The sequence below is a fragment of the Stegostoma tigrinum genome, chromosome 13, assembly GCF_030684315.1.
Source record: "Stegostoma tigrinum isolate sSteTig4 chromosome 13, sSteTig4.hap1, whole genome shotgun sequence".
Taxonomy (NCBI): domain Eukaryota; kingdom Metazoa; phylum Chordata; class Chondrichthyes; order Orectolobiformes; family Stegostomatidae; genus Stegostoma; species Stegostoma tigrinum.
Window position 1 is genome coordinate 42,439,930 of NC_081366.1, and position 26,555 is coordinate 42,466,484.

The following is a 26,555-nucleotide window of genomic DNA, read 5'->3' on the forward strand; positions in this document are numbered from 1 at the left end:
CAATGTTCACATTCCTCAAACAAACTAATAATTCAGCAGGTCAAATGGGGACAGTATTTCTGTTCCACTGTTGTCACTCTGCCAGTGTCCTGCCTTTCCAAACTTCAAGAAGCATTCAACACAGCAATACTATTCAGTCTGCAGCAAGTAAAGTCAAAGCATCTCACCTGGATGTACCATGGTAATCAATTTCTTATTGCTAGCAGTTTTGGAGCTAGGATTGGGAGAAATTTGCAGCGAGAAGTGTCCATTTTGCATCTTCTTTTGGATGTGATTAAGAGACAATCTTTACAGGATTTGCAAAGTTCAAAATGACAGCTCGAGCCAAACCATCTTTAAAGGCTGTTTGAAGATAAAATCTACTCATTCTACATGCTCTTGTGTTGCACATTACTTATCTATCCTAACACCCTTGCAAGTCTGGCATGGTGCATGATGCGCAGAAGACAAGGCCAGAAGTGGGTAGCCTGTTTTCACCATTCCGTGCTTCCATCCTAACCATAATTCATGGCCTTTGGTTTTTGTCTGCAAACCTGCAGTTTCATATTTAGTCAATACCACCTATCATATTCCTGTGTGAATGCTTCAACAGTACCTTGATGACAGCCAACTCTTTCATTAGATCTTGGGAGACGACAGGGTCGTATTCTGAACATGAAAATGCATTCCATCTATTCTTACAGCATTAAGTATTAATCAATCACTATGTACATTATGTATATTAATATTCTTACAGTAGCTCTTCTGTTCTTGCCATCTGTGCAGCAAATTGTTTCAGCAGCACCTACCAAATATTTATATCCCCATCACTTGTGAGATTTCAGCAGGTTCAGATACTATTAGCAATTGTTGTCACTTCAACCCTTTAAAACCCAAATTCAGCAGACTTGATTAATATCTTTTTTGGAAGTGTGCCAAGAACCCCTTCTAGTTTGCTCTTGTCACCAAAGTTATTGCTGAAAGATATGACAATTTCAGTTTTAAAATGACTGAAGCAACATTCTGAAATAACACTGTTAAACTGCTGAGTGGATAAATTAAAAGAACACAACAAACTAAAAATTGCTCTTCATTTGTGTTATAGAATGATGTATTAATGGTACTCACAATTATTAATTATTAATTAGAAAAAGAATCTGGTAATTTGCTGAGTAAAAGAACTGCACCAGGAGTTTCTGGGCTTTTTTTATTTGCAAATTGCTGAATGATTTGTGCACTCCGCTTTTGCTGAAACTAATAAAAAGTACTTAGTCAGTTGGGGGCATCTTACTATAATCATTTAGCAGTGACATGATTTGTAGTAACCTCTGCACACTGTTCAATTTTTCACGACATTGAGGGCAATATGCCAAACTGGCAGAGAAGATGTCACTGGATCTGACAGTTGCCTGCTTGGATATACCTCGGGCCATGAAGAATCAGTTGGGCATATCATTGGAAGGTCGTACTCGGCCGCTGGAATAAGTGATTCCTGTGTGTCCAGCCAAAAAGTATTTGATCAGAGGTGGTATTGCTGGGAACTCATGCCTTCCTGTTTGTCAACTGTGTTTTCCTCATGGACCTTGATCTATCTCCATAGATGGTTACACAACAAAAGAAGACATAGGACAGCTGTACTTGTTGCAAGAAAGTCGACTGTTCACACAAAAACCTGCCAGAAGTTGCTCCGCTTCTGGCATAGTATCTGATTGGTCTGCTTTGTCTAACAAGAGCTTAACCAGAAAAGTTGCTAATACTTATTAATTATTTGTAGATTCCCTGCAGTCCAGAAACAGGCCATTCAGCCCAATAAGTCCAATCTGCCCCTCTGAAGAGTATCCAACACAGACCCCTTCCCCTACATTTCCTATGTCTAACCCACCTACCCTAAACATTCCTGGACACCACGTGCAATTTAGCATGGCCAATCCGCCTACGCTGACATCTTTGGACTATGGGAGGACACCTTAGAAAACCCATGCAGACATGGGGAGAACACACAAACTGAGGGTGGAATTAAACCCAGCTCCCTGGTGCTGTGAGGCAGCAGTGCTAACCGCTGAGCCACCATGGCACCCCAATTATTCTTTTTCTTAGTTCTGGATCCTTGCAGTCCTATGTCCAATCATTTTCAAAGTGTGTTAAATTTGTACATACTCTGAGACAGAAATTCTTTGCGCAGCACCCCTACCTGTCATTCTCTGCCAGGGCAGGTTCAAGAGTGTGAGTTGAGTCCGACAACCCTGCAGAGGCAGCTTCAATGCTCCCTGTGGTGTTGGGACTGGGCATGTTTTGTACAGAAGTACCAAGAACTGGAGATGAGGCAGACTCCTGAAGATGAGAGGCTTGAGGGTGATGGCAACCTCACCTAATTCCCAAGTTGCAGCTCTCCCATCTGTTCTTCAAAGTCTGCTCCTTCTCTTCCAAATTACCATCTCATCAATCATTCCTCCTCTATGCAATTAGCCTCAGTGTCGACTTCAGTCTCTGTTTCCCAAGCTAGTTGTGAAACAAAGGGAAGGCAGAAGAAAATGTATAACACTTTCATTCAATACATTGCACAATAATTATTTTAAACAATCACTGCATTGCACAAAGAAAAGAAAATTCAAACCATCTATATTTATGCTGCCATGTTGTGTGAATCCCATCACTCCTCTCAACTTCTTGCAATCCTGCACCAAAAGATAGTGTTAAAACATGAGGCCTTTAAAATACATTCGCTTCACAATTATCTTCCTTCTCTGTCTCATCCTTGTGTGATTCTTCATCAGAAAACAAAGCAAATGGGTTTAACAGCCACCCCATGTGTTACTCATCTCCTGTGTTCATTCTAATTGGTTTTTGAGTTTGTGCTCACACATCTTCTAACTTTATCTGAAATTAACAAGTTAACCTGAACTTGACAGTCGAACCTGATATATGCATCATACATACTCTCTGGAAACATCTGTCATATGTGGCTCTATTTTGTCCTTTGCATCCTCCTACAATTAACATACTGGAACAGATGGTTCGATATTTTACTGGTTTCATAAACATAAATTGTTCATTATAATCATAAACTTGTGAAATGATGTAACGGTAGTCACAAGGTTTAAATAATGAAGTTTGAGTTGCCATCAATATGACAGAAAGTCTTTGAATTAGCAGTAGAATTGAAACATAAATATAATACAAAAAGTAATGCATAGAAATCAAATTATCAAATTATTTCTGTATGTTTTACAGGCTCTGTGGCTTATTAGCCACTTTATATTAAATCTTAAATGCACTCATGGAAATCTTGCATTGCAGTGGAAAATCACAAGAGAACAGTCTTTCTGGTCAGTTACATCCAACTTATGATTGTAAAGTGGATGTGACTATTCAGAATTAGAGAGCTGAATCTTGTTACTCAGAAGAAATAGGCTTTGGGGAAATTTGATTCAGGTATTTAAAACAATGAAGGGATTAGTCTGTGGCTATTTGAATAGACAATTTGCATTCGATAGGTTAGACAGAAGCAGGGTACTTATGTCTAAGCCATGTAAGCAGAACTAGGTCAGATGCCTGGAGGGTTTCCATTTTGTATAGTATCATCAACCTTTTCAACAAGTTGTTGGCACATGCACGATCGTCAGATTTGCTGTCAGCTGAGAATCAGGCAGTTTCCTGGTTTAAGCTAATGTTATTAGAACAGAAGGACAGAAAAACTAGGAGCAGGGATAGGCAATTCAACCACTGGAGACTGCTCCATTATTCAACGCAACCTTGGCTGATCTCATCTTGGCCTCAACACCACTTTTCCTGCCTGATCCCCATAACCTCTCAGTCCATTATGAGTTAAAAATCTGTCTATCTCTTCCTTAAATTTTACTCAATGTCCTGGCACCCATTGCATGCAGGTAAATGGGACACTATCACAAAAGCCCCCACTAGCTCTGTTTGATTGTGGTGCTAGAAAGAGTCAGCAATTTACAATTCATTATATTTTATCAACATAATTTAGATGCCCATGTCATTTCTCAGCAATTGTGGCAATATAATGCTCAGTCACCTCTTCACCAACACCTAAATTAATCCAATGCCCCCTCGATAATAAAGTGTCAATATGTATAATGTGCTCAACTGTGGAGTGGATATTGAACATAAGAACATCTGACTGAAAGGTGAAGATAGTAGTCCCACTTAGTTAAGCTTGCATCTTCATTCAGGTGTGAAGTAGTTATGTTAAACTGGCTGCATAGGCTCCAATTAGCAGACTGTCAGTTGCAGCATAATGCTACCTTCTGTTGGAACCCACATAACTAATATCTACCATAAGAAATTCCCTACCAGTGAGAGTGATGGATATTTTGTTCTGCCTCTTCTAGGCAGTTACAACTTGCCTATGGTACATTTGACATATATATGGTTTAGCATTCACCAGTATATGCATTACCTGGTTTCGAGTCATTAAATTTAAGAGAATTCACTGAAGTAGCAAGTTGGGCCAATCTGTTACCACTGCTTCAGTTTGCATAAGCTTCACTTTAGCAGCTGTGGATAAGTTCTGAGAGTTTCATCACGATGCCATTTTACGATGCCCTTGGTTTTGCCTGTTCCTCACTTAATATCATGGCCAAGGTGTTTTGATTGACATTTTTGTTACCCACATAACTCCAGCAGAAGTGGCAAGATTCACTGGCCAAATCTTTCTGCATTTCCCATTCTATTCCTTGTAGATCGCAACAAAGTTTAGAAAGTGTCACTTATATAATTGTAATAACAACTTATAGAAATTAATTAGTGATAAGCCTTAAAGTATTTGATCATCCATTTAAATAATGGTGGGAAATAGGGTGGAATGGGAAATAGGTAGAATATGCATTCTATTCTGCATGATTGAGAAACATTGTCAGTTGGATTATGAACTGCCTTCTCAAAAATAGCTAAGCAAGCCAATTAGCTTAAGAGCAATCAAAGATGACTTTGCTAGCAGCACCCACCTCCAATGTAAGAGTAAAGTTTTTAAAAAATACTTTGCTGTGTGCTGCAAAACATGATTTGCTCTGTTTTTGCTCTCACATACCACCCCACCAACCTCCGGATACAACATATCATCCTCCGACACTTCCCCCATCTACAATCCGACCCCACCACCCAAGACATTTTTCCATCCCCACCCTTGTCTGCCTTCCGGAGAGACCACTCTCTCCGCAACTCCCTTGTCCGCTCCATACTCCCCTCCAACCCCACCACAGCCGGCACCTTCCCCTGCAACCGCAGGAAGTGCTACACTTGTCCCCACACCTCCTCCCTCACCCCCCATCCCAGGCCCTAAGATGACTTTCTATATCAAGTGGATGTTCACCTGCATATCTGCCAATGTGGTATACTGCATCCACTGTACCGGTTGTGTTTTCCTCTACATTGGGGAAACCAAGCGGAGGCTTGGGGACCGCTTTGCAGAACACCTCCGCTCGGCTCGCAACAAACAACTGCACCTCCCAGTCGCGAACCATTTCAACTCCCCCTCCCATTCCTCAGACGACATGTCCATCATGGGCCTCCTGCAGTGCCACAATGATGCCACCCGAAGGTTGCAGGAACAGCAACTCATATTCCACTTGGGAACCCTGCAGCCCAATGGTATCAATGTGGATTTCACAAGCTTCAAAATCTCCCCTTCCCCCACTGCATCCCAAAACCAGCCCAGTTTTTCCCCTCCCCCCACTGCATCCCAAAACCAGCCCAGTCTGTCTCTTCTTCCCTAACCTGTTCTTCCTCTCACCCATCCCTTCCTCCCACCTCAAGCCGCACCTACATTTCCTACCTACCACCTCATCCCGCCTCCTTGACCTGTCCATCTTCCCTGGACTGACCTATCCCCTCCCTACCTCCTCACCTATACTCTCCTCTCTACCTATCTTGTTTTCTCTCCATCTTCGGTCCACCTTCCCCTCTCTCCCTAATTGTTCCAGTTCCCTCTCCCCATGCCCCTCTCTGATGAAGGGTCTGGGCCCGAAACGTCAGCTTTTGTGCTCCTGAGATGCTGCTTGGCCTGCTGTGTTCATCCAGCCTCACATTTTATTATCTTAGAATCTCCAGCATCTGCAGTTCCCATTATCTCTGATTATGGTCACAAGGCAGCTTATGTTGGTATGGGGTCCTGTCTTTAAATTCAGTTCTTGGCCACTGTTGTCAGTATCTTCTCATTTGTCAATCTTATTACCCCCACACCCATTGCTTCTGACAGGTCAGGGAATTTATTATCTAGTCCTAGATTTTATCCTGAATTGCCACTTTAATGTTAAACATCTTACTTCTTCATTAAATCTTATAGAATGTTGTATAAATTGTAACACATTCAACATTGCAGAGATTTCTTTGGCCACTTGGGGTGTTACTTCCCTCCAGAATTTCAAGAAAGAAGAAAGTGTATCAAAAGGAATTTTCCAACTTGAATCTAAACTAACTGCTGTATAGTAGATTATCATTCAGTAATGACAAATTATATTAAGATACAAGGCATTAATGAAAATCAAGAGAATGTTTTTCAAGAAAGATTTTGACATTCTAATGCCAAGTATTAGATGTATTTTCCATAGGATAACATCAGTCAGAAATATTCCATTCAATTTAATTAAGGAGATTTTTAATCTACAAAACAATTCAGTAACTAAATGTAATTAGCAGAATTACTGCAATGTGTTGGGATTGAAAACAAGAAGCAGTGCAATAAATCACATTTTAACACGAAGCTCTGAAATCAATGATTGGACTGGATTTCAAAAAAATGGCATGAAGGGAACACCATTTCAGCCTATTATTTGTGTCCATGTACCAGCTGAAAATCATATGTCCAGCCTGATTCTAATTTGCAGGTTTTGTTTCATATTCTTTTAAGCAACAACATTTTATGTGCATTTCAAAATATTATTTGAATCTTGAGGTTGGATGGCTCACTGAGCTGGTTTCTTGTTTCGCAGACATTTCATTGCCCTGCTAGGTAACGTCCTCAGTGCAGCCTCTGATGAAGCATCAGTGTGTTTTCCCACCTGGCTTTTAAACTCTGGGGTCCGTTGAGCTGGATTGCCTCATTTCCGGTTTTCCTTTGTAGGGAAGTGTATATGGGGGTGAGTTCTATGTGTTTACGAATGGCTTTTTATCGTGGAGTGCCAGGCTTCTAGGAATTCCCATACCTGTCTCTGCTTAGCTTGTCCCAGGATTTTGGTATTGTCCCAGTCGAATTATTGCTTCTCCTTATCCATATGGTTTTAAAAACCAGGCAGGAAAACACACTGATGTTTCATCAGAGGCTGCACTGATGATGTTACCCAGCGCAGTAACGAAATGTCTGCAGAATAACAAACCAGCTTGGTGAACTAACCAATCTCAACACTCACAACCCGAGCTACAAAACTATTTGAATCTGCTGAGGTTTTCTGATTTTACCATTCTTGCAAGTAATGAGTTCCAGGACTTCCCACCTTCTGGTTGAGAGCATTCTCTTCACCTCACATTTAATCCTTCAATCTATTACCTTGTAGTGATTGTAACAGGTTCAGCCAGCTGGACCTCATTGAGTATGAATTGCCTGATTGGAGCTGTTAATCTGGTCCAATCAGGGAGCCCTGGCTGACAGATTAATCAGGGAGTGTTAGACATATTGACAGTCTGAGAGTTGACCCTGAATAGGCAGTACTAAATTCAAGGATGGTTCATGTGTAAATAAAGGGGTGATTTGTGAAGGGTTACAGGCCTCTATGGAGTTACTTCAACCTTAAATTGAAACTCCCAGTTTCTCGTCAACCTGCTAAGAGAAAAAGGTCATTCATAGATCTTCAAATTTTACACACTTCAATAAAATCATCCAAAGAAAACAGCCTCAGCTTATTTGATACAGATTATCAAATATTCCTTCATAGATAAAATTCTCCCCTTCTGTCAATATTTTTATTAATCTCTCCAGCCTTTCTAATGTGATCATCTCCTTTTTATACAGTTCTTTCATAAACTCCCTATTGTAATCTTTAATATTCTGTACTGAAACTTGTAAAAAATCCTGTGTGTCTCTTCAGCATCTTATCTACACACTACAGTCAGGAATCTGTATATGTGACTAGACCTTAAGAATTCTGCACCTTTATACCTCTTATGCTGATTCTATACCAGTCCATAATGATAGTGCATTATAGTTCATTCAAGGAGTCCAAGTTGCTGTATCATGCTGTGTTATACGCATGCTGTCATCTGGAGCTATGGATGGTGATGTTAAAGGCTCTAGTTTTCTTTTCTTTATGTGATCAGCAAGGAATCTCTCCCAGTTTTACCCCTTTCCATTGGTATGTATTGGAACATTTTGCAGGTTAGTGCTTGTTCAGTTGATTAATGAATATATTTTCCATGTCCATTAACTTCTGTAGAGAAGCTTTAACTCACACCTTCTGGCACAATGCACACTGTACCACAAGATGTCAAATTAATTGTTGAAATTCCCAAAACTGCTGTGTTATTTTATCTGAACATCAGAAATTTACCTACATATTTATTCTTCTGTGATTTGCACTTTCTTGATCTTCAGTTCAAGCCACATAACTTTGTTTGCTGATCCTTCTTGAGTATGTAGGCCCTCCCTCTCAGCTACAACTGTTTCTTTAGTCAATCCTGTGACTTGCATCCTCTATCTATGTCATCTGAAAACCAATATTCTCAACTTTCACTAAGCCACATTGCATTATTAGTGTCCATGTACCTGGCTGTGCCCCAAATTCATCTAGTCACTAAATACTTTGCATTAAGCATTAAGCATACACCAATAAGCATTATAATTCTCCTTTGTTATCTATTTTCTGGATTTTGTTTTCTCTGCTTTTGACACTTGCTGACTGGTTTTGTGACTTCTATTCTCCTCTCTCACCTGAATCATTTTCTCACCTGTTGCCAAGCTAGTTTAAAACCTCTCCAGCAGTTCTAGAAAACCACCCTGTAACAGTACTATTTCCTACCCTATTAATGTCAACTCATTTGGCTTCAGGCTCTACTTCGTCAGAAACTAGTCCAATAACTGCAAGAAGTAAAGCTTCTTCCTCCTGCAGCATCTTTCCAGCCAAATGTTCATTTACATTATCCTCCACTTGTTGTCTGTGCTAGCACATGGCGCAGGGAATAGTACAGAAATTACTACCTTTGAAATAAAGAATAGTAAAGGGAAGTGTATATTGGTTAGCGATTTCATCAAGTGTCCATGTGCTGTTAAAAACGGAATTCCAATTCTTACTGTACCAGCAGCCTTGGTCTTTTAGATATGACTCAACAATGATCTCTTATTCACCATTGTTACACATAGAATAGCATGCAGTTAACGTAGTTGCAATAATTAAACACCCACAAAATTTATCACAAAAATTTTACATTTGTCCATTGCAACGTAAGTAAACATTATATGTTTGTGCCGAGACTTAAACATAGTTAAACAATCTTCCTCATCCTGACAGCTAAATTTAACTCTAATTATTTTTAGAGAGCTTTTGTTAAAAAATACATAGTTTTTTAAGCCTTTCTTTACCTGTCTATTATCATATTCTGTGCTGTTCATGAACAAACCCTCAGTTTGCTTTATAAAGAGATGAACAGTTGCTTGGCCTTTCAGATTCCTATCAAGGGAACTGCATTCATTGAGCAGTTGACTTGGATACATTTCCCACATAAATCCTTACAGTTCATTAGTGCGAATCATTCACCATTCATTGTATTTTACTCTTTCCCATTTTTATGTTAACAATATTTAATTAATATGGATTTATCGCAATCAAAGTGGTGGATATGTTGAGTTTACTAAAAGTATTTTGAAATATAAGGTGCAAGATTTACAGCCACATCATACAAGCATTATAATTAATAAGTTCCAGCTGAGGTATTACAGCTGGTATTTGTAAACAGATCTTTCATTCTTTTTTTTCCATTTTCCTTTTGGATGTAGCACATCCACTGTTCATGAAATTTCAAGCTAGCCCAGTGTGTTAACATTGATCTACACTTATGAATTTCTCTCCACTGAACTGGAACCTCTGAACATCTCTTACTTCATGTCATTTTTTTAGTGGTGGACCTGGATGGGTTATTGATACACATTGCCCAATAATGATTTCTTTTCTTTGAAACCAATACAATTAAATTCTTTGTTGAACCAAAAGGTGGAAGTCCACCTTTAAAGTTATCCACCCATTATTAACTGCTTGAGCCTTCAAATACAATTCGCCTTTTGTATTCAGGCTCAAATATCATCCTTACCTAATCTCACGTTGTCCTCTTCAATGAGTTGCATCCTCCCCAGAAACATTCTAGCTCTGGTAAAAAGCTAACTTGGAGAATTGTCATTATTTACATCTGTTCCAATTTCAGTTACTTATATCTAGGGCTGGTTGCCAAGCTTGTTAATGATCGGTGCATATGGCCATCCAGTTGAGGTAACTAACTCTTTGTCAGACTATTGTACCATGAGGCTTGACTTCCTGACCAGTGAAGACCCCATTCCTAGGTAAAAAGTCAGGAGAGAGGCCCTCCTTCCCACCTTCCAGACTGCTGTTTCGCAGTCATTTAAAACTGGGAAGAATCTTAATTGCTTCGTGGTTAAATTTCTGCCCTTTTAGTAGAAGGAAGTCTATCCTTGTTGGCCAGTCAAATTGGCTGGTAGCTCTGTAAATGTAGCAGCATCTGCCAGGAGAGGAGCCCATGCTTTGCTGGACTGCAGGCAGTCCCTACTGCTGAGGAGCCAAGCCATTTCTGGAGTCATAGGTCTTGAAAAGGCACTGTTGGAGTTGAGATATCAGGAATAAAAGGTTGGGGAAGGCTTTTAAAGGACAATGACTTTGGGACATGGTGTCTTTGATGGCAGGGTTTTGGCCTCTGATGGACACAGAGTACTACAATGGAGTTTGTTCTCCCCTTGCACACACTACCCCATGCAGCTAAAGCTGTTGGGCTTCATCGTCCTCATCTATCAGCAGAAGGAGGAGTTGGGGGGAAAGGAGAAATTGGTGACCAATTTCACAGCTGAATGCAGATTACAAAATCCTGTCTAAGATCATCATCAACTGGTCAGGTCCGGTCTCGGATTGATGACTCACCCTGATGAAACCTCTGCTGAACTGAGCATGACTATCTCTGAGAGCCTCATGCTCCTTAGGGATATGATGGCCTATGTGCAGGAAAATGGGTAGATGTCTGCGTCATCAGCTTGGACCAGGAGAGACCTTTGACAGGATATTGCACACCTATATGAGGGACTTGCTGTCTAAAGTGGAGAGGGAATCTGAAATTGGATTCAGCTTCTCTACAGCAACATCAGTAATGCAGTCTCAGTCAATGGGTGGGAATCAGAAAGCTTCTCAATCAGATCAGGAGTCAGGCATTGCTGCCCACTCTCTCCTGCTTTGTTTGTGTATTATAAGAACTTTTTGCCAAGACCATCAGGAAGGATGCATGTCTGAGAGGATTGACTATTCCAGGCAGCAGAGGCCTCCAGGCCTAAGGCTCCCTACACAAGGATGACATCGCTGTTTTCTATTCAGATCTGTTGTCAGTGTGCAGACTCATGAGTATCTGTGACCAGCTCAAACTGGCCTCAGAAGTCAAGATAAATTAAGATAAGAATGCAGCCACGTTCTTTAGGAACTGGGCCAATTAATCCATTATCCCCTTCAACATCAGGAAACACTATCTGAAGGTGGCGGGAATATGGTTCAGAGGGGCCATGTCCACGTCCCAAAACTTAGGAGATGAGACAGGAACTTGGTAGATGGGAACATCAGTCCCTCCCCATGGTGGGTAAAAACCTGGCCAACAGGTGTGAGGTACTCTCTTTGTTACTGTATATGACACAGGTCTGGCCCATTGCCCAATTCTGCACCACTGCAGTCAAGCAAGCCATCCTCCATTTCATCTGGAGGTCAAAGATGGACAGTGTCTGCATGAACACTTTGTACAATGCTTTCGTTTGCACTGAGTGGGGAGGATTGACTCTCTTCCTGATGGCCGCCTGGTCTGCAGCTGCATCAAGCTGTGCATAGCGCCTCAGTGAGCAAACACCAAATTTCACTATGTACTGAGATTGTATCTCAGGTGAAGGATGGGCCATGCCTTGTTGCTGAAGAGTGTCCCAAGAAGTTTCACAATGTGTCTCATGGAAAACTTTGCAAAAGAAAATACCTTTGACTGCAATCCGTCAGGTAGCGGTTAAGCAGCAATCTCGAGGTCCTGCAGGAAAAAGGAGAGGATTGATCTTGTTGCATGGTTACTTAAGCAGACTGGCAAAGTTATTTGACAGAAAGCCTCATCACCAAAACTTTCAAACAAGCACTAAGGAACAGCTGGGCTGGTGATCAGAAAAGCATTACCTGTGAGAGCCTTTATGTATGCTAGGGTTCTTTCGGCCACCGCGTGCTGTCCTCAAAGTGACTGCGGGGGGAGGGGAGAAGACTGTGACGCTCCTCCTTCAAGAATGGCCCTGCGTAAAGAATGTCTGGAGAGAGGCGCAACAGTTTTTGTTGAGGACTATGTGCTCTGTTCCCCGAGATGCACTCCAAGACAAACATCAGCTGCACTTGGAAGACAATTAATTCTGAGGAAAATGCTCTCTGGTATGCTCAAAACTTGTTGGCTTTCCATTTTAAAGTGTTGATCTCGACCGAGTGTTGCAGGCTGAGACATTCCAAAGTCCAGGACCACATGTTAAAGGGATACACTAAAGATATGATCATCTTGCCCAAGTATAACTGTAGTCCATTCAGTTGTCACACCCCCTCATTGCCTCAAAATGTAAATATTTTCTTCCTGCATGAGTTAAAAATGCCCCTGTTATTTTCAACTCAATAGTAGTTTGGTGGGATGTAATATTCTATCGCATTTCTTTTTCTTCATTGCTAAGACTGTACAGAGCAAAATGAGATTTTTTTATGTACTTACAGATTTTCATTTCTGAATAAGGTATATTTTTGCAATAAAAGAAACATCAATAGGTTGGGAGCAGGAAGGTTCAATTTAATAAGTCCTCCCTGCTTTCACACCCATTAACCAGGAGCATAAAATCTTGCCTGTAGGGTTCATTAAGATAAATTCTAGTTCCTGATACTAACTAATTTTTGCATTTCGGCGAACATCTTAATTAAGCATTTTTAACCATGAAACTAATACAGCTTTTAAGTAGGGCCATTTGTTTTAAATACCTTATCAATTGCTCTCTCCCTAATGCAGAACTCAGATCTGTCTTTGATCCCATTTCAGGTTAGATATGACAGGGATCACAAGAGAATACTTATGCCACACGTTTTGTTTTTAGGGAAATGACATCTTAAGCAAATACCAGGAAAAAAAATACATATGGTAATAAACCATTTTTTCTCCCTCTTGCAGGCTAAATATTAAATATATGTTTATTCAAAGTGTATTACTCTTTTCTAACAAAGAGCCATCTGCATGCCACCTGCTGTCCTTATGGATGATAGGACAAGAGGTGGCTAATTAGGAGGCAGTCTCCAGCAAAGATATTAAGTCAGTCCAATTACTGGCAAGTGTAGGCCTAGAACCCGCATTGGTCCTTACATCAAGGTCTCAAAACCCTTTATAAAACTCAACCCAAATAGGACTTGAATTGAAATTTATGTCATTGTAACTTGATTAAAGATGAGTTTCACTGGGTAGTACATATTTAGTCCATTTAATAACTTCATTTCAGTTCCAGAAACTGATTTGGATTTTACATGCTTGGCAACTTTTCTACTGAAAATTCATTAAAATCATAGCATCACAAAGCATAAGTAATAAGATATGTTTGCTCTTTTATTAACAGCTAAAAAGGGCACATTGGTTGCAAAATTATGTATTCCAAAAATACTCTACTAGTGACATGTTGTCATCACTGTGTTAATAATGAAGGATATATTGTTCCATATTCCCTTGGCAAAATGTGTGATGTATTTTCTGTGCAAACTAATGAATTTAGGAATAAAATGTTTCTTTTAATGAAAAGCTTGAAAAAGTCTCCAATTTTCTGGAATTCTCATTGGAGATAGAAAAATGTTGTTTGGAATATGGGAAAGAATATCATTAGTAAACATTTCCTTTTTCCCGAAATAAACTGTAAATTTGTGCTTGTTAATATTTCATGATTCAACCTTGAATTGTAAATGACACAACGATGTATGATACAATATGAAGTAAATATGAAGTAAATGCTGAACTAAGTTAAATGGCATTTTGTGACTGGAACAAACAGTACTTCTTGGATTAACTCCAAATGTATAATGAACTGATCGATCTACATGTGTGATTTGGGACTAAAAAAAATTATTGATTCAATATGTCTAACTGCCAACTGAAAGAATACCACTGCACTGTGCTGGAGTCTTACAGGATGGGAATGTTCACCTGTTAAGCCATTTACATTCATTTGTATTCCCGTCTCACATGGAAGCATTACATATACTACTGCACTGTGAGGAGAGAAGTGAAATAAATTCAGTTGATTTTCATCAAGGTGCTAAAATTAAGTTTTACCAGACAGCCATGTTCTGTAAAACAGTGATTTTGTTGGGGTTGCAGCTTACCCTCTTAAAAACTTGTGTAGAATTAGATGATGACCAACAGGACAATTTTTTATAACTGCTGGCAATTTTTGAAGTATGCTTAAACATATATAATTTAACTATGTTTATACATGTCAAATATAATTTGCACAGTACAAATAAATGCCAAAACAACCTGAATGTTTCTTTGCTCATCAATGTGTTTCACCGAAATTATGCAAAGACTTTAATCTTGAAGTAATACCCCATGTCCTCGTACAAAAGGTAAATAGGAAATAGCAAAGACTCTAAATGAATAATGCAAAGAAATCAAAATGGCCTGTACGTAGATTGAAAGGAAAACAATTTAGAGGAGAGTTGGGGGAAGTCTATTTTGACCAAGTGCTGGTGGGAGTCTGCAATGCACTGCCTGATAGGGTAATGGATGTGGATAACCCCACACTGTTTAAAATGTTCTTGGATTAGCACTTAAGTTTCATGATATTCAAAGATTATGAGTCAAGTGCTGGAAAGAAGGACTTCTGTATATTTAGCATTGTTTTTGTAGTACAGATATGATAGGCTGAAGGGTCTTGTCCATGCTGCGTGATTTTCTGATTCGGTGAGCAAACCAGGGATGGAGCATATTGGGAAGAATAAAGTCAGCAGGAACACTGAAGGCAAGGAAATAAATTAAGTTACAGGAGTCAGAAAATGATGGTTAAACATAAAGCAACTGAATATCCTATTAAATGTATGTTAGAGCAATGGTCTGTAGAGCAATGTACATTTTGTCCACCATAAGACAAGAGGAACTGTAGGCAATCATGCATAGAAAGGAACCAGACTAAGTTGGATAATTAAGACATAGCTACAGAAAATATTAGAACTGGAAATTAAAAATTGCTGGATATAATATATTTAGAACAAATCGGGAGAACATGGAGATGGAGTGAAAGATCTAATCTTCCCTCACAATCTGCCACAGATACAGATTTTAATTTTGCCTTAAAAGAAGATTTGTACTTTATGGCACAATACTAATGTCAGATTCTGTTACATAATATCTTGATGTGAGCAACATAGTTATAGAAAAAAATAACAGATGTCTGTTACAGCTCCTTATGCCTATATACATACATATTTATGTATGTGATAGAAACATGCTGTGGTCCATATCAGAACTGCTGAGTACTAGCCCAGACATTGCCTGTTGGGGTTGTGACATATTTATACATACATATGTTACAACCCAGACAATGTCTAGGCTAGTACTGAGCAATTCAGGTATGAACCACAGCATGCTTCCATCAACTTGCCATGCTGCAAGTGGCACCAGTAAGCTGAAGAGTGAGACTTTTATATTGTCAGGTCATATACCATGATGTTGTGATGATATGTTGGGCACTTTTCTGAATGTTATACTGACATACTAACTCTGAGACATAACACAACAGTGACTATACACATTAAGTACAGCATATTGGCAAAAAAAAGAAAAGGACCGGACTATCAGCAACCGAAAAATAGAGTCCATATTAACAAAGGATAATAAAGGATCAAACACAATAATAGGTCTAGTATAAGGTCATATTGTAATGGAAAGTAGGTGGGAAAAGAAATATACAGATGAACCAGGAAAATTAGAGGAATAATTCTTCAGGATTTCAACCACCCCAAAATTAATTGGAAAGTAGCAGAAAAGCTCAGAGGGATAAGGGAGTATATTTTTACAATGAGAATTGGACTCCTTTTTAATCCCAACATATATATATAAAAAATAAGATTTACCTTTGGATTTTATCATGGTGAATGAACCAAAGCTGATAAGTGAGGTAAGATTAAAAGAATAGCAATAAGTGGCGATAAGGTGATATAATTTTGGTCATAAATATGATGAAAACAAAGTTTATAAATTTGAAAGAAACCTTTTCTTTAAGAGTTTGAGAATTCCACTTGGGAAAATAAAATAAGAAATCATAGCAGCGACAATGATCTAGAACAGTAATGCAAAACATTTTAAATGGTGTCAATAGAGTACAGGGAAAATTCCATTGAAAGGAATGAAAAAAAACCCTCGAGTTCCATAGATGAGTAAAGATATAAGAGAACAACTAGGATTTTTAAAAAGGGACATATAATTATGTGCATTGTGTGAAGTGAAAGGTGGGTAAATGTACCCTGACTAACCTCAACCAGTTTGTAGCAATCATTTTTAATTCAGGCATGTCACACAGTGAGATAGACAAAGGGGACAAGAGTCAGGGAATGTCCTATACAACTTTATTCATCACTTTATCACTGAAAAGCAACATCTATCAGTCTTTACTATTGCACTTTACCTAGTTTATCAAACACAGTCAATCTCTTCACAAGGCTCTTCAATAAACATTCTCAAATCTACAGTAGTTATTTATTTCTGACATGCACTTCTAAAGATTTGCTACACCCTATCCACAGCTTCCTCACACTTCATTTGAACCATTTGAATGAGAAAACCAATCTCAGATGCTCTCTGGAGATGCCATTGAAGAAGGTCCAACAGCAGTGTGAGCGCAGGCGCCAGTTTCCCACTTTTATCCCCTCCTAGTACCTATCTCAATTATTCTATGGCTTTTGTCCCATACTAGCTTCAGGCAGGAGCAGAAATATCCAATGATGAGAGCAATTTCCATATTTGGAAGTCGCAGAACATAGTTTTGAACCTGCAGCTGTCAAGTGCTGTCATTGTCACACTATGCCTCTGGCTTCTGACTGAGCTGGCTGCAATGATACCAGCTCTGCAGAGCATTCTTCAAATATAGCAGAATCTCTGGAGGAGTAAACAATGTTTTGTTCTGAAACAATCTGGCCATTAGCACCTAGCCAGGCAGTTCCAGGCTTGTCTGGTTTCAACAGGAAGTTGATAGTCCACTGCTTGGCTGCATGCCTTCAGGTCCTAGTCTGTCCCCTAATAATGGAAACATCTTCTCCATGCCCGCTCTCACCAGGCCTCTCAGTATTCTCTAAGTTTCAATCAGATCCTCCTCATCCTTCTGAACTCTATCAAGAAAAGACACACGCCCTTAAACACACTTCATATGGTGAGTCCTTCATCCTTGGAATCACTCTTGTGAACCTCTTCTGCACTCCCTCCAACACCAGCACATCCTTGCTTAGAGCCCAAAACTGCTCACAATATTAACAAACCCTGTCTGACCAGAACCATATAGAGCCTCAGCAGTGCATCTCTATTCTAGTCCTCTTCAAATGAATGCTAAGATTGCACTTTTCCTTCCTAATTTCCAACTGAACCTGTGTGTTAACTTTGAGAATCCTGAATTCAGACACAAGTCCATTTATGCTTCAGATTTCCAAAACCTTTTCCGTTTAGAAAAATAGTCTACACCTCACAAAATGCATAACTTCACACTTCTCCACATTGCATTCCATCTGCCGCTTATTGGTCCACTCTCCTATTCCTTCTGCTGTTTCCCCACTTCCTCATCACTACCTGCCCTTCTACCCATTTTTGTGTCATCTGCAAACTTAGCAAACTTAGTTAATGCAAAATATGAATTGTTGCGGGCCCAACATGGAGCCCTGCGGAACTCTGTTCATCACTGTCTGCAGTCTTGAAGAAGACCCCTTTATCCCCATTCTCTGCCTTCTGCCAGTCAGCCAATCCTCCGTCCGTGCCAGTACCTTACCCTTAACGCTGTGGGCAGTAATACAATCTTCTACACTCTCTTCAGCTTTCTCCTTCATAACTCACAGGTGTAGTCTGTCTGGTCTAGATAATTTATCTACCTTCGGACCTCTCAGCTTCACAGTACCTTCTCCTTTAGTGTTGGCTCACCTCTGCCCCTGACTCTTATGAATTTCTGATATGCTACTGATGGCTTTGAACATGTAGACTGATGTAAAGTACCCATTCAGTTCCTCTGCCATTTCTTTGCTCCCCATTACCACATCTTGAGCCTCATTTTCCAGTGGCCTAATGTCTACCCTTGCCTCTCTCTTACCTGTTAGATATCCAAAAAAAAACCTTGTCATGAAGTTGTAGACTTGCTCGCCAAGCCGGTGTGTTTGGTTGCAGATGTTTTGTCACCCTGCTACTCTCTTTTCTCATTTTCACTCCCTTATCATTTTCTCAGTTATTTTTTGCCGGAAGAAGGATTCCCATTTGCATGGTTTTTCTTTTGCTTTCATGCTGTCTGTTGGAGGGAGTTTTCACAGATAAGTCTTGAGTTCCGTGCTTTACAGAACAATTGGCCTCTATTTAGAATTCTTCACCATAGAATGTGGGAGAGGTCCTTCGCTAGGACACTCTGGTTCTCCCCATCAAATATTGCATTCTTAGACATTTTTTGTTTTAATAATTATGAAGAACGTTGATGTCACAATTAGCCACATCCTCCTAATCTATACATCCAATCCTGTAAACACACAATCAATGATGGACAACTTTATAGACACTCCTAGGTCCTCCCCTAATCTCGTGATATTTACCAGATACATCCAGCATCCCACAATTATAATCTTTCCCTGATATTTACCAGTTGAATCACGTTAATTGCCAATAAGCTAGATACCTACTTATCATTGAGAACATTTCCAAATTCTGTGTTGCATTTTAGATTCCCAAATAATCTCCGTACAGAAAATTAGAAATGATATTAATTTCTACCAATTGTTACAAAAATCTCAGTTCCAATATAAAGTTATACGTCGCATCCAATATTACAATTCTTTAACAAAGCGAACAAATCGAGAACAAAAACAGAAGTTGTCAGAAAACATCAGCAGATTGGGTGTCATGGTGGCTCCGTGGTTAGCACTACAGCCTAACAGTGTCAGGGACCTGGGTACAATTCACCCTCAGTTCTGGGTGGAGTTTGTACATTCTCCCCATGTCTGCCTGGGTTTCCTCTGGGTGCTCTGGTTTCCTCCCACAGCCCAAAGATGTGCAGTCTAGGTGGGTTGTCCATGCTAAATTGCCTGTAGTGTTCAGGGATGTTTAGATGAGGTGGGTTATATGGAGATGAGTCTGGATGGGATGTTTTTTGGGTCAGTGAGGACCGATTGGGCCAAAGGGCAAATTCTATAATCTGGCAGGATCTGTGAACAAAAATCAGAGTTAACATTTTGGAATCTGGTGACCCTTCTGCAAATTGGGACAGCTATTCTCTCCATTGATCCTGGGAGATCAAACAAACATAGTCTCTCTGTCTTGCAGCTGCAGTTTATGACCCTTGCTTTGGCGTGTTGCAAATTGGTTTTAAATCAGAAGGCTAACTCTTGATAACAATTACTATCTCTATTCTAAACTGAGCCCTTTTACTAAATAAGAAGGCAGCTATTTAAATTTCATTGATGAGGAGAAATTCTGTCACTTACATAGCTTTACCAAGTCATTAAAATAAACTTATTTGGATAGTCAAGGTATTATCAGATATGACCTCATCACACCATTTTCTTATCATTTGTCTTTACCATCTTTCCCTTGATCAGTGGATACAAGGATCTGTAATTAATCTGCAATTGTTTATTTTCCATGCTTTACTACCTCCTTTGCGCTCTTCGAGGTTACCTGTTGACATTAGTCACTCCATTCTCCCTGGTAATGTGAGGGCCTATTTTTACTGTCTAAGGTTGGCTGCAGGCTGCATTTTTAATTTCACAATTTTCGTATGGGTATATTTAATATGTAATAAGAATTGCCCGAAGAGTCTCAGTTACTGTGGGATTGTAGATTTCCTTTGATTCTCTTATCTAGGTTTTTCCAAGGATGCATTTTTATCAAAAACACTTGTGTGTTTAGAAATGCCTGTCTAAAGAAGACTGATTAAAATTCCCTGGATGAACACAGCAGGCCCAGCAGCATCTCAGGAGCACAAAAGCTGACGTTTCGGGCCTAGACCCTGCATCAGAGAGGGGGATGGGGTGAGGGTTCTGGAATAAATAGGGAGAGAGGGGGAGGCGGACCGAAGATGGAGAGAAAAGAAGATAGGTGGAGAGGAGAGTATAGGTGGGGAGGTAGGGAGGGGATAGATCAGTCCAGGGAAGACGGACAGGTCAAGGAGGTGGGATGAGCTTAGTAGGTAGGAGATGGAGGTGCGGCTTGGGGTGGGAGGAAGGGATGGGTGAGAGGAAGAACAGGTTAGGGAGGCAGAGACAGGTTGGACTGGTTTTGGGATGCAGTGGGTGGAGGGGAAGAGCTGGGCTGGTTGTGAGGTGCAGTGGGGGGAGGGGACGAACTGGGCTGGTTTTGGGATGCAGTGGGGGAAGGGGAGATTTTGAAGCTTGTGAAGTCCACATTGATACCATTGGGCTGCAGGGTTCCCAAGCGGAATATGAGTTGCTGTTCCTGCAACCTTCGGGTGGCATCATTGTGGCACTGCAGGAGGCCCATGATGGACATGTCATCTAAAGAATGGGAGGGACAGTGGAAATGGTTTGCGACTGGGAGGTGCAGTGTCCACACTGCCCTCCAACCCCACCACACCCGGCACCTTCCCCTGCAACCGCAGGAAATGCTACACTTGCCCCCACACCTCCTCCCTCACCCATATCCCAGGCCCCAAGATGACTTTCCATATTAAGCAGAGGTTCACCTGCACATCTGCCAATGTGGTATACTGCATCCATTGTACCCGGTGTCGCTTCCTCTACATTGGGGAAACCAAGCGGAGGCTTGGGGACTGCTTTGCAGAACACCTCTGCTCGGTTCGCAACAAACAACTGCACCTCCCAGTCGCAAACCATTTCCACTCCCCCTCCCATTCTTTAGATGACATGTCCATCATGGGCTTCCTGCAGTGCCACAATGATGCCACCTGAAGGTTGCAGGAACAGCAACTCATATTCCGCTTGGGAACCCTGCAGCCCAATGGTATCAATGTGGACTTCACAAACTTCAAAATCTCCCCTTCCCCCACTGCATCCCAAAACCAGCCCAGTTCGTCCCCTCCCCTCACTGCACCTCACAACCAGCCCCGCTCTTCCCCTCCACCCACTGCATCCCAAAACCAGTCCAACCTGTCTCTGCCTCCCTAACCTGTTCTTCCTCTCACCCATCCCTTCCTCCCACCCCAAGCCGCATTTCCATCTCCTACCTACTAAGCTGATCCCACCTCCTTGACCTGTCCATCTTCCCTGGACTGACCTATCCCCTCCCTACCTCCCCACCTATACTCTATCCACCTATCTTCTTTACTCTCCATCTTCGGTCCGCCTCCCCCTCTCTCCCTATTTATTCCAGAACCCTCATCCCATCCCCCTCTCTGATGAAGGGTCTAGGCCCAAAACGTCAGCTTTTGTGCTCCTGAGATGCTGCTGGGCCTGCTGTGTTCATCCAGCCTCACATTTTATTATCTTGGATTCTCCAGCATCTGCAGTTCCTATTATCACTGATTAAAATTCCCTGTCTTTTCTTCTCACTGGGATCCTTTTATGAATTCAATGGAACCTTTGATTTTCTTATCCAGTAACTCTGTATGGAGACCACAAGTCTGGCTGTGACCATCTGCAATATGTAACTGCATCAGTCATCTTATGTCAGCTAAAAGCCCCAGGCAGCAATTTTGTCAACTTTAGCTATCGGCTGCTATAACACTGTCCCTGACTTCCCTTGTCAACCATGGATACCTCACTATCTCCTTAGTATGTTTCTTCCTCCTTGGGATAAATTTCTACTGACCCTGCTGAATTACCACCAGAAACTCCTGCCATTGCTCCTCCCCCATCTTCCATCTGCTAAGCTCTGCTTCAAGTCAACTCTGGCCAACTCCTGCCTCAAGTTTTTGTAGCTACCTTTACTCAATTGTAATGCAATTATATCTGCTTCCAGCTTCTCCCTCTCAAACTGTGAGGTGAATTCTATCAAATTATGTTCACTGCCCTCAGAGGTTCCTTCACCTTAAGCTCCATACTCAAGTTTACCTCATTACACTTCACCAAATCCAGAAATGCCTGTTCCCTAATGGGTCTCCCACAAGTTTCTCCTAAAGAATCTTCACACATTTCACTCATTCCATTTCTTAAGATTCATTACCTATCTAATTTTACTAGCCTTCCTCCATACTGAAGTTCCTCACGATTAATTTAATATTGACTTTCTTCCATGCCTTTCTATCACCTGACTTATTTTTTCCCCCACATACTGACTACTTTTATGAGGCCTTCACACAATTCCCATCAGGATCTTTTTTTCCTTTGAGGCTCCTCAATCCTACCCACACAGATTCTATGCTTTCCAACTCTATATCATTTCTTTTTATCAATTTAATTGATACTCTGCCCATCTGCCTATCCTTTTGATAGGACATGTGTCCTTGTAGATTTACTTATCAGTCCTGATCCCCCTGCAGCCATGTCTCTGTGATACCCACAACATCATACCTGCTCATTTCAATCTATGCTACAAGTTCTTTTCGCTCTTTTTGTACATTGAGTGCAATTAATTACAACACCCTTAGTCCTGCACTGACGGTTCCCCTCTCATAGTTGTCCCGTCATCTGCTGTGCCTGATCACTCTCGATTCTTTTCATATTTTCTGTCTTACTACTTGTCCTTGAAGCTTTAATAACCTTATCCCTCGCCCCTTAAATCTTTCCATAATTTTCCAAGAAGCTGTACCAATCCTCCACCACTATTTAGCTTAAAGCCCTACCACTCTTCTACCAATTAATGTCATAAGTAACCAATTAAGAACAACTTAAGGGACATAGCCCAATTCCACTGTGGTTCAACCAGCAGATGGGCCTCTTGCCACATGTCCATCAGATTAGAAGACATAGGAGCTGAAATTAGGCCATTTGGTCCATCGAGTCTGCTCTGCTATTCAGCCATGGCTGATAGGTTTCTCAATTACATTCTTCTACTTTGTCCCTGTAACTCTTGATCCCCTTGACAATCAAGAACCTATCTATCTCTGTTTTGAATATACTCAATGACCTGGCCTCCACAGCTTCTGAGGTAATGAATTCCATAGATTCTCTACTCTCAGGCTGAAGAAGTTTCTCCTTATCTCTGTTCTAAAGGGCCTTCCTCATACTCTAAGGCTGTAACCTCAGGTCCGAGTGTCTACTACCAATTTAAACATCTTTCCAACATCCACTCTGCCCAGGCCAACAGTATTCTGTAAGTTTCAATTAGATCTCCCCTCATCTTTCTAAATTCCATCGAGTGCAGACCCAGAGTTCTCAAACATTCCTTATATGTTCAGCTTTTCATTCCTGGATCCATTCCTGTGAACCTCCTCCGAACCAGCTCCAGGGTCAGCACATCTTTCCTGAGATATGGAGCCCAAAACAATGCACAATACTCTAAATGTGGCCTGACTAGAGTCTTATAGAACCTCAGAAATATATCCCTGCTTTTATATTCAAGTCCCCTTAAAATAAATGCCCAGGTTGCATTTGCTTTCCTAACTACGGACTCAACCTGCAAGTTTACCTGACAGAATCCTGGATTAGAACGCCCTCGCCTCTTTGCACTCAGGCTTCTGAATTTTCTCCCCATTTAGAAAATAGCCCATGCTTCTGTTCTTCCTACCAAAGTGCATGACCTCATACTTTCTCACATTGCACTCCATCTGCCACTTCTTTGCTCACTCTCCGAACCTGTGTAAATCCTTCCACAACCTACCTGCCTCCTCAATACTACCTGTCCCTCTTACCTATCTTTGTTTCATTTCTAAACTTAGCCAGAATGCCCTCAGGTCCTTCATCTGGATCATTAACGTACAAAGTGAAATGTTATGGTCCCAGCACTGGTCCTTGTGAAACTCCACTTGTCACGTCTGCCATCCTGAGAAAGATCCCTTTATCCCCACTCTCTGCTTTCTGCCAGACAGCCAATCTTCTATCCATGCCAGCACCTTGCCTCTAATACCATGGGCGCTTATCTTACTCAGCATTCTCCTGTGTGGCACCTTGTCAAAGGCCTTCTTGAATTCCAGGTAGATAACATCCATTGACTCTCCTTGGCCTAACCTGCTCATTACTTCCTCAAAAAATTCTAACAGATTTGTCAGGCAGGACCTTCCCTTGATGAAGCCATGCTGACTTTGCTCTATTTTACCATGCATTTACAAGTATTCAGAAAGCTCATTCTTCACAATGAACTCTAAAATGTTATCCATGACCGATGTTAGGCTAATCAGCCTGTAATTTTAAGTCTTTTGCCTTACTCCCTTCTTAAAAAGTGATTTTCCAGTCCTCTAGGACCCTCCTTGACTCTAACAAATTCTGAAAGATCACCACTAACACCTCCACTATCTCTTTAGCTATCTCCTTATGAACTCTGGGGTGTAATCCATCTGGCCCTGGTGATTTATCCACCTTCAGGCCATTCAGTTTTTGTAGCATCTTATCATTGGTGATGGCCACCATATTCATCTCTGCCTTCTGAGTGTCCCAAATTTTTGGAATATTACTCATGTCTTCTACTATGAAGACTGATGCAAAATAATTATTCAGTTTCTCAGCCATTTCCTTATTCCTCACTATTATCTTTCCAGTGGTCCAATGTCCACTTTTGCCTCACTTTTGCCTTTCATGTATCTAAAGAAACTCTTACAGGACTCCTTTATAATAGTCTTGCTTACCCTCATATTTAATCTTCCCCGTCCTTATCACTTCTTTTGTTGCCCTCTGTTAATCTTTGTAAGCTTCTCAGTCCTCAGTTTCTCATTCCCCTTTGCCACATTATATGCTTTTCTTTTTGTTTTTATGTTGCTTCTAACTTCCCATGTCAGCCATAGTTACTTCATCACCCTGTATCATGCTTCTTTCTCCTAGGGATGAATTTTTTGCTGTGTTTCCTGAATTACTCCAAGAAAGTCCTATCGTTGCTGTTCCACCGTCTTTCCTACTAGGATCCTCTCCCACTCAATTCCACTCCTCACCCATGCCTCTGTAATTGCCTTTATTCAACTGTAATACTATTAGCTCTAAGTCTACCTTCTCACTCTCAAATTTTAGAATAAATTCAATCATAGTATGACCATTGCCCCCTGAGGGTCCCTTCACCTTAAGCTCTGTCTTTGTTGTCTTGAAGAGAATCTAGTCCCCTAATCATGTTATCTCTCATTAGTGCTACATTTTTTCTTTTCTTCCCCCAACTTGAATGGAACTCTGTACTACAGTGCTTTGGCAAATTTGCTCATCCTCCACACACACATACACAAAGGCTCAGCAGAATCTAACTACTGCCAGACCAGCTGAGTATTTCCAGCAATTTCTGTTTTTGTTGTTGATTTCCAGCACCAATTGTTTTGTGGTTTTTTTTGCTCGTCTTCCTGATTCTGTGCCCTCATCCACAATGGAAGCCAGAACCTGTAGCTGTTGGTTAAAGGTGCTACCTGAGCATCCTCCAAAACAAAATTCTAGACCCCTATACCTACCTCACTCACAATCATATTCTGTTGTCCTTGACCACAGACTAAATTTGCTGTAATTAATCTAAGAGGTAAGACAGTCTCCAGAAACAGTACCATGTAACTTTTGCCCTCCTGATGTGTTGCAATGCCCACAGGTCAGACTCCACATCAACTCTGAGCTGAAGCCAACTTGTTGCAGATGCACTCATCCCGGATTAGATTAGCACCCATCAACATCCACATGTTACAGCTGCAACACATAGCCTAGCCAAGCATCTCTATTCAATTCAGTTAGTTCATCTGGGAGTTAAATATTTTAAAGGTGAATTTCTTAACTGTACTTTTCAGCTGTAGTAATGTATCCTCATGGAAACCATTTGGCCAATTGAAGGGCACAGTAGAAATATCTACCAATCATTTACTTGTTATCTGACACTTTGATTCTTATGGGAAGAATCAAGTTGAAGAGGTTCCCTGTTGCTGGATTTTTCATCTCCTGTTTTATTTTACTTTCTCATATAGGTCCATGCTTCTCTTTATGATGCTGCACACATCCTGTCTCACATTATTTCACAAGCTGCTGACTCCATTCTTGCTCCTGCTCTTTATAAAACTTTTGTCCTCATACTCTATTGCACTTTTTTTTCAGAAATTTAGGCTGCTCCTCTCTCTTGCTCAATTT